Source organism: Aristolochia californica, unplaced genomic scaffold (genome assembly GCF_029961685.1).
Source record: "Aristolochia californica isolate CCGP_79_NKW_82.1479 unplaced genomic scaffold, dmAriCali1.0.hap1 SCAF_8, whole genome shotgun sequence".
NCBI classification, from domain to species: domain Eukaryota; kingdom Viridiplantae; phylum Streptophyta; class Magnoliopsida; order Piperales; family Aristolochiaceae; genus Aristolochia; species Aristolochia californica.
This window is the reverse complement of record NW_027182279.1, coordinates 32,409,056-32,419,216: the sequence shown is the minus strand read 5'-3', so window position 1 is coordinate 32,419,216 and position 10,161 is coordinate 32,409,056. Positions and strand designations below refer to the sequence as shown.

The 10,161-nt window shown below is 43.2% G+C and overlaps 1 pseudogene; it reads right to left on the bottom strand.

Moving 5' to 3' along the window:
• Positions 1-4,678: 4,678 nt before the first annotated feature.
• On the bottom strand, positions 4,679-6,504 carry LOC137938419 (solute carrier family 40 member 1-like; annotated as a pseudogene).
• Between the last annotated feature and the right edge of the window lie 3,657 nt (positions 6,505-10,161).

Below are 10,161 nucleotides of genomic sequence, written 5' to 3'. Positions count from 1 at the left end.
ACGTTAGCATTCTCTTCAGCCTACCATCCGCAAACAGATGGGGAGAAGAATCCAAAGTTTAGGACATGAGTTCTTCTATGTCAAGGTTATTTTTTTATTTCAGAAAGGAAGAAAAGAGATAGAATCAGATTCGTAACAAGATGAAGGAAGAAAAGGAACCTGGACCTTTGAGCTCGTTGAGGAAAAATCAAAACCCTTGAACTCATTGAGGAGACCTCAAAACCCTTGTTTACACTAAATCAAGACTTTCTCCTTTCTTTCTCTTGCTCCTCTAAGTAGGGTTCACAACAATAAGAGTTTTAGAGGAAGAATTACAATTATGCCCTTGCAGCACCTTAACTAATAAATTGAATTTAAATTGAAATAAAAAATTAACTGAATAACTCCCTGACTCAGCCATGACGCCTCTGAATGACTCGACTTGCTTTTGAGTCCTCAACATTTGCCCTATTATGAACTCAATAGCGAGCCGTGTCACTCAGAGGCATTGTGGCTGAGTCAATGAGTACTAGGGTCTTTAATTTTATATTACTGCATTTTTATATCAGTTTAGGAGTAAATATGCAACAGGGGCATTCTTGTAATTTTGAACCCAGACTCTTGTTGGCATCAAGCTTATGTAGGAGGGAAAGTGGAATATGAAGAGGCAAGTATCATTTTAGCCCATAAACAGGATCCCGAGTTCTCCTGGACGAGCTCAGGGTTGGAGTTCCCCATTGACGAGCTCTAGGCTTGGAGTTCCCCTCATTGAGCACTGGTTATCCCCATTTATCCCTTCTTCTTCCCTCTACTTTCCCGTTTTATTGAGTTCAAGCCTAGAACAGCAGCACTGAACTCGTTCACTTGTTTCAGGTGCTGCTGTTCAGTTTTAGCCAAGCACAGCAGTGTGTTGCTGTCCAGTTCCAGCCGAGCACAGCAGTGTGCTGCTGTTCAGTTTAACTGAGCACAGCAGTGGGTTGCTGTCCAGTTCCAGCCAATAACAGAAGTGTGCTGTTGTTCAATTCTAGCCGAGCACAGCAGTGGAAGAACTTACCCTCTCAGCTCTGGATCTACCCATCCCACGCTGTGTTACACGATCTATGACAAGGGACCCTAACATCTTGGTATCAAATTAGGATAACATGGGGGACTCGTCCAATAGTGAAGACCTGAGAAACATTGCCAAAGAATTGAAGGTAGACAATGCAGCTCGAATGACAGAGATGATGGAAAAAATCACAGGCAGAGCCTCTGAGATTGTGGCTGGATTAAACCGACCCCCAAACATCACGCAAATGATGGAAGAGCACTCTTACAATAGAGGAGGAGAACAACATTCTTGGTGCACTGGTCTACTGGCTCAAGATGGAGGGCCAGTACCCAGGTACACCAAACATGATTTTCCCACCTACACCGGGTCTATAAATCCCTTAATCTGGCTACACAAATGTGAAATTGTTTTGCCCACCAAGGTACATCTGAAATAGATAAAGTGAGTATAGCTGCTTTCCACTTGCTAGATGAAGCACAGCTCTAGTTCCATCAAGTGGAATTGGACCACCTGGTCATAGATTGGGAAGAGTTTAAAGAGTTGTGCACTATACGGTTTGGACTGCCAGCTTACAGCAACCTCTTGGGAGACTTCATCTTGTTAAGACAAACTGGTTCAGTGGAAGCTTACCAAACTCAATTTCACGAAAAACTAGCTCGATCAAGCCACCTAGTTCGAAGAGACCAGCATGTAAATCTGTTTACAACAGGGCTTAATGAATCGTTGAAGTTGGAGGTGGAGCTCCATGCACCTACTGATTTGGGCTGAGCTATGAATTTTGCTCGGGCAATGGAAGCAAGACAGCACATTAAGAATAGGAGGAATGGTTGGCAAGGGGGGAGAACCAGTGCGCCTGGGTGCGGGGGGAACCAAACTGAAGTGGCCTAAACCATGCAAGTGAGAGCAAAGGTTACTGACAAGGAACTTGTGGTTAGTGGACTCGGGCAGCACCCACAATTTCCTAAGCATTACAGCAGAGAAACGAACCAAACTGAAGTCGGCCTAAACCATGCAAGTGAGAGCAAAGGTTACTGACCAGGAACTTGTCGTTAGTGGACTCGGGCAGCACCCACAATTTCCTAAGCGTTACAGTGGCGAAACACCTCCAGCTTGGGATCCAACCTCAACCAAATGCCACAGTCTCAGTCGCCAATGGTGAGAAAGTTCCAAGCTACGGAGTCAGGAGTGCGGTACAATTTTCCATTGGTAATGTTGATTTTCAGGACTCCATCAATTTAGCTCATGGAGAAAAAGGGAGAAAACCCATTGGAAGAAAACTGGAAGAAAAAGAGGTTATGGACTTGATGTCACAACCCTCCCCCTGAAGCTCTATTTATAGATTAATGAAACTACTATATTACAATAATACCCCTAAAATTAGGGTTTTAACCCTAGAACTTTAACTTAATTACATCAATGCCATCTCTATGAGATGACTCTTTATTTACATCCTTCCATCATTGTATGTGGGCCTTCCCCTTGATCTGCTGGCCTTGAGCCCGTCTTCTATACCTCTTTGATGCATGGGTCTTCTTTGGTCTAATGGGCTTGGGACCATCTTCTAACACACTTGGATATGTGGGCCTTCCTTGGTCATGTGGGCTTGTGCCCTATCTTCCAACACTCTCCCTCAAGCTGGGGGTGAGAGAACAACATGAACTCCCAGCTTGCTGCAAATGATGTATAAAATATTTTTTGTAAAAAATTTCAAGTCTTCATATATGCCTTCATCTTCCAACACTCCCCCTCACGCTAGTACTCTCGTTCATTAGGCCCAACTGGCATAATATCAGTGAGAGTTAATCACTCCAAGCCGCTAAGACATTGCTCCATACTCCAGTCTTAACTAATGTTGGATATAGGGCACACTCTGTCTTCTATAGGTAGGGTGTCTATCGGCATTGCTCTGAAGTGTCCACCTCCACCACCATGTCCCTCCGCAGGACAACGACTCTCAAGTGGTAGAGTAATATATGACATTAACACGGGGGGGCGGGGGGGGATGTAACTTAAATGTAATAATAAGTTCCTCCGCATTGGGATTCGAACCATAAATATTTTTTATATTTTTGACGGGGTATTAAGTTCCTCCATCATGGAATCCCAACCGCAAATATTTTAGATATTTTTGGCGGGGAATTAAGTTCCTCTGTCATGGAATCCCAACCGAAAATATTTTTGATATTTTTTATGGGGTATAAGTTCCTCCGTAATGGAATCCCAACCACAAATATTTTTTATATTTTTGACGGGGTATTAAGATCCTCCGTCATGGAATCCCAACCGCAAATAGTTTTTATATTTTGGATGGGGAGAGATAAATAATGGTATGATGCACCTCTTATTCAATAATAATGTCTCATTAAAAGAGATACAATAGCAGCAGGTGAAATGGACTTGGGGCCATATAACATGAACGAAAATAATCCTTGTAAAATGACCCATGAAATAATCCAATGCAAGTATTTGTACTAAATAATATGCTGACAAAGGAGTAATTTGTCAATTCTTCAAAGTAATAATCCACCTAGAGAAAAAATTTATCGAGTCGCGTCGAGTCAAGACAGCACATTCAGAATAGGAGTGGTTGGCAAGGGGGGAGAACCAGTGCGCCTGGGTGGCAATGGGAGGAACTATTCGCCTCTGGTGACAGGGCCAATAGTGCCACCACCAAAAACTAATACTGGTCATACTGTGGCAGTAACCACTAGAACCAACACCTCACCACCCCTATATATCAGAAAATTAATCACGATGGAAATGGGTGACCGAAATATGAAGAAACTCTACTATAATTGTGACGAACCTTATCGGGAGGGCCACCAATGTAAAAGATTATTTTGGTTGGAGTTGGAAGCATGGACAGAAGAAGAAGAACCAACTGAGGGTACTCAAGTGGAGGCTGAACCAAAAATTTCCTTACATGCCATTACAGGACAGAAGTCGGACAAAACCGTGGAAGTGAGAGCAAAGGTTACTGACCAGGAACTTGTGGGGTTAGTGGACTCGGGCAGCACCCACAATTTCCTAAGCATTACAGTAGAGAAACACCTCCACCTTGGGATCCAACCTCAACCAATTGCCACAGTCTCAGTCACCAATGGTGAGAAAGTTCCGAGCAACGGAGTCAAGAGCACAGTACAATTTTCCATTGGTAATGTTGATTTTCAGGACTCCATCAATTTAGCTCATGGAGAAAAAGGGAGATAAACCCATTGGAAGAAAACTGAAGGAAAAATAGGTTATGGACTTGATGTCCTAACCCTCTATTATGCCCCATTTCCATGGATTGATCCACCCAACGATCTTCTCTTGGGTCCTGATTGGAATACGTTTGAGAAGATGGGTTGAAGCTCTTGTAATTCCGGATCGGATACAAGGGCTCGTAGGCAGGGTACCAACTAAAACCGTAGGGAGACATGGAGAGGAAAATGGAGATGGCGGGGGATGAGGAACTCGGGATGAAGAAGGTGAAGAGGCATTGGTGGATGAGAGCTCGTGAGGAAGAAGATGAAGAAGGTGAAGAGACGTGAGGATTACCAAGCTTTGAAGGAAGCTTGCACCTGGACCTCGTTGGGAGAGACAGAATCCGATCTCATGCTTCGTGAGAGAGAGAACCCAATCTCATTTACTATGCTCAATGCTTACTTTCCATTCAAATGATGCCCCTATAAATAATAGGAACGCCCCCTTATACAGCCAACGAAAACCCAAGTTCTGAATGAAATTATATAAATGCCACCTAAGAGAACATTCAAAAAATTACCTAAAGTATCCTCTACGTCTACCTGCTACTCTAACCATAACATTACTCCCCTCTTGGAGAACGATCTTGCCCTCAAGCTCGAAGGTCGGTGTGCTTGTCCGTGCCGATGTCTGGATCCAGGCACAAGTGTCAACCACAGTAGTTGTGTCAGCCCATTGGACTACAAAAGTAGAGCATCGCGGTATCCGACTAGCCGGCAACACAAAAGCTAGAGATGGTAGCATACGACGGATTGTGTAGAGAATCCCTGCGAGTGTTGCAGATGAAAATGAGATGATGACCAGCTTACTGAATTCCGAAGGGTTGGAAATAATTATACTAGGATGTAAGTCATCAAATTCAGCAGGGAGTGAAGGGAGTTTTGGACTATGCCCACAACACATCGATCGGATTCAAGGACTAAATCCCCCAAAAAGCACCACTGAGGCCATATAGACCCTAGTCCCATTCTCAGGGTTGAGCTAGGAGAATGCAGGGCTGGGTGTAGAAATGTTGCACTTATCCCTACAACAGCACTTACACCTCAAGCTATTCCAATAACATAGGTAGGTAGCTTTTTCCATTCTAAAGTAGTTGTCATCAGTGTCCCATAATGGAGAACTGTAAAATATAGTAGAGCCAAAGCCACTTCTTGCTTTAGGTAGACAATCCATGCATCCATACAAAAATATTTTGTGATCAAACAAGTTACTTTTCTGACATACCCATTTGTCGATGATGATGAAATTGTCGCAGAATAAAGCAAGTCCTTTTCCTGAGGAATTAAAGAACTCTCCCATGCGGCATGAGATGCAAGTTCCCAAGTCCTTTGGCTGGTTTCACTCAAGGCCAAATATCGGTTATATACAGAAAGTAGAAGCCATTATTGTAGCCAAACAGATATAGTGTTCCAAAGAACCAGGATTTCAGAAGCCAATACTGAAGCCTTGAGGGAGATAAAACTAACTATCAATCCAGTAAATACAGGAGCCCTTAACTTGCAGATGAGATCAATCCATCTAATAGTGGAGTTCATTTTTTGTTAGGACATCGTGAGGTGTTCCACTTGAGAACACAACCACCCATTCCCTTTCAGTCATAATGGTGCCAGCCATACTTGAAAGAACAATAGTTGCTCCAGTCAGATTGGTTAAGATGAAAAAAAAAATGCTGAGAAAGTTGTTGACTTCAAGCTGTGATAGAACAGAAGCAAAAAGACAGATAATCCAGCCACCACAAAGGATATATTTTGCATCAACAGCCATGCTCGATGAACCCGAATGTATGTAAATCGGTCTATGCATCTGCCAACAGTTGGACCCAATATTGCAACAGATGTCGCTTCAACGACACCATAAACAACAGCAAAGAGCAAAGAGTTCGGCCAGCCATTAATCCTGTATAAACCTACTACAAATTCCCACCTTCTGATTTGGGGCCTAGCAACCCCAAATTGAAGGTCGTGTACAGCACCACGAACAAGGGCTTCATCTTCTTGAAGCCATTTCAATCCAAAATCTGTTGTGCGAGACCTCTCTTCTGCTGCCAGGGTCACGATTTCAACTTCAAAATTGAAAGCTCTGGGTTTTGGGGGTGGTGTGCTATCATCTGTCTGTGTCCGATGGCGAACTTCGGCAAACAGGTGCTTAAGTGTCGAAAGTGGCTGGTGCTCGTCGGTCCATTCTGGTCGAATTTGTGGCCCATAAGCTGCCAAATCATCCAGTGTCATGGGTTACGTTGCCAATGGAAGTGGATTGGCGTTCCGTGAAACAGGGGTTGTAGAATACCCCTCCGAGGTCCACCAAATGGGGTGGCCGCCGACTGATTTCGAAAATTTAGGGAGCTTTTCTGAGACATAGAATGTCGGGATTTCAGGTGACTTCGGTTCGGGAAGAAGCATGGCGTCCAGTGAGAAAGTGTTTGACGGAAAATCCCCCTCCGATTTTGGAATTTCAAAGTCCCCGATTCCAAATGTCGTCGTTCTTGGAGAGATAGAGTGCTCATTGATTTTTGGCTTTGCCGATTTCTCTGATTTCATTTCCGTGGCACGAACAGAAATCCAAGCAATTTGTGTGTCTATTCGAAGATTGAATTGAACCATAACCTCCCTTATCTCCTTAATATCGGTGCAGATTGCGGTGAAGCTGTTCTGTGTTTTTATCTGAAATGCCACTAGCAGAGTGCGGCAATCATTTCAAGAAGATGAATCGTCGATGGTGGTCTGCTCTGATACCAGGTTGTTATGCCCCAATTTCAAGGATCGATTCACCCGACGACCTTCTCTCGGGTCCTGAGTGGAATACGTTTGAGAAGATGGGTTGAAGTTCTTGTAATTTTGGATCGAATACAAGGGCTCGTAGACAGGGTACCAACTAAACCCGTAGGGAGACATGGATATGAAAATGGAGATGGTGAGGGATGAGGAACTCGGGATAAAGAAGGTGAAGAGGCGTTGGTGGATGAGACCTCGTGAGGAAGAAGATGAAGAAGGTGAAGAGACTTGAGGATATCCAAGCTTTGAAGGAAGCTTGCACCTGGACCTCCTTGGGAGAGAGAGAATCCGATCTCAGGCCTCGTGAGAGAGAGAACCCAATCTCATTTACTATGCTCAATACTTACTTTCCATTCAAATGATGCCCCTATAAATAATAGGAATGCCCCTTTACACAGGCAACGCAAACCCAAGTTCTGAATGAAATTACATAAATGCCACCTGAGAGAACATTCAAAAAATTACCTAAATTACCCTCTACGTCTACCTGCTACTCTAGCCATAACATTACTCTAGCAATAACACCCTCCCCTAAAGCTCTATTTATAGATTAATGAAACTACTATACTACAATAATTCCCCATAAATTAGGGTTTAGGGGTTAGGTTTTTAACCCTGGAACTTTAACTTAATTACATCAATGCCATCTCCTTGAGATGACTCTTTAGTTACCATCCTGCCATCATTGTATGTGGACCTATGGGCCTTCTCTTTGATATGTGGGCCTTGAGCCCGCCTTCTATATCTCTTGGATGCATGGGTCTTCCTTGGTCTTATAGACTTGGGCCCAACTTCTAACACACTTGGATATGTGGGCCTTCCTTGGTCGTGTGGGCTTGGGCCCTATCTTCCAACACCCCCCCTCAAGTTGGGGGTGAGAGAACAACATGAACTCCCAACTTGCTGCAAATGATGTATAAAATCTTTTTTTTTTATAAAATGGCACATCGTCCAATATGCTTTCATCTTCCAACACTACCCCTCACACTGGTGCTCTCGTTCATGAGGCCTAGCTGGCATAATATCAATGAGAGTAAATCACTCCTAGCTGTTAAGACATTGCTCCATATTCTAGTCTTAACTCATGTCTAATATAGGGCACACTCCATCTTCTGTAGGTAGTGTGTCTATTAGCATTGCTCTGAAGTGTCCACCTCCACCACTATGTCCCTCCACATGACAATGACTCTCAAGTCGTAGAGTAATGTATGACTTTAATGGGGGGATTTAGCGTCAATGCTAAGGTTCTCCATGCATCGGGTTCTTTGAAGAGTACTACTTGGTGTTATTATTAGAATTTTTTTGGGAGACTTATTTTTTTTGAAAGGCCTATCATGGCCAAAGAGAATATGAATATCAAAGGTGATATAATGATAATTACCACTATACCATTAAGAGGGGTATCAAATTTTATGAGTTGGTCCACATCGGTTCGGAGGTTTCTTATTACAAAGGACCAATTTGGCCACCTCACCAACCGTGGACTACCTATTGATGAAAAAGACATTTTTTATAACAAATGGTTGAAAAATGATACCTTGGTGATTAGTTGGCTAATCAACAGCATTGAAGAACATGTCTCCAACAATGTCATCCATCTTGACACTACTAAACAAATTTGGGAGACATGTGCTAAGTTGTACTCTTGCCCGGAAACTCTACATAGACCATAAGATATTCTCCAAAGGATGTTGAACCTGAAGAAAAAATCCATGAGTACTCGGCCCACTTTAGAGGCTTTCTTCAAGAATGGAAGTTAGTTCAGCCTTCAACCACAGACATTTCTGTCCAAGACAAGCAAAAGGAAACCCTAGTTACAACTATTTGCCTTGAAAATATTAAACCACACCTTGAGTTTTCCGGCGAGATAAGGCATCAGCCCCTACATTCAAACTTCCTGGTTTATACTCGACAGAAAAGTCAAACCCCATCAGCTTACTTAAGCAATGTTGTTGTGGTGAAGTAGTGAGATGCTGCTCAAAAAGATACTTGAGGCTGCAATGATCAGTGTGAATCAAAAAAGAACGTCCCCATGGATAAGGGCGCCAATGCTGTATAGCTTTCGCCAATCCGATCAATTCCCTCTCATAAGCTACCAACTTGTGGTGGTGTTGGCCCAGTTGACGACTAAAATAAGCAATCGGGTGGCCCTGTTGGTGCAACATTGCGCCAATACCGCCCCCTAAAGCATCACGTTCCACTACAAAGGACTCCACAAAGTTGGGGAGCTGCAAAATTGGGGCCGATGATAAAGCGTCTTTCAATTGGTGAAAGGAATGAGCTGCTGTCTTTGACCAGGTAAAAGCATTTTTCTTGAGGAGATTGTTGAGCGGAGTTGCAAGTTGGCCATAGCTACGAATAAATTTTCTATAATATCTAGCTAGGCCTAAAAATCCACTTAAGGCTGTAATAGATGTAGGAATAGGCCAATCTGTGACCGCTTGTATCTTACTCTGGTCTACCATCACCACCGATGCTGAAATAACGTGGCCCAAATATGCCACTTCTAATGTGCCCATAGAACATTTTGACCGATTTAAAACCAAATGATGTGAACGTATAAGAGAAAATACCAGGTGAAGGTGCTGAAGATGTTCTTCCCAGCTGTTGCTATAGACCAAAATATCGTCAAAAAATACCAATACATATTTTCTCAAGAGAGAGGAAAATACCTCATTCATGAGGGCCTAGAAGGTGGAAGGCGCATTTGATAGACCAAATGGCATTATGAGGAATTCAAAATGGCCGTGATGCGTGCGGAATGCTGTTTTCTCCACATCTGATGGATGAACTCGGATTTTATGATAGCCAGATTTCAAATCGAGTTTAGTAAAAATAGTAGCTCCATGTAGCTCGTCTAACAGCTCATCCACCAATGGAGTAGGAAATTTATCTTTAATCGTATGGGCATTGAGTTGTCGGTAATCCACACAGAACCTCCATGACTTATCATGCTTGCGGACTAGTAATACCGGTGAAGAAAAAGGAGACCTGCTAGGCTGAATAATACCTGTGCTAACATCTGCTGGCACTACCTTTCAATCTCATCCTTCTGTAAGTGAGGGTAACGATATGGACGCACCACTACCGGCTCGCTACCCGTTTTCAAACTGA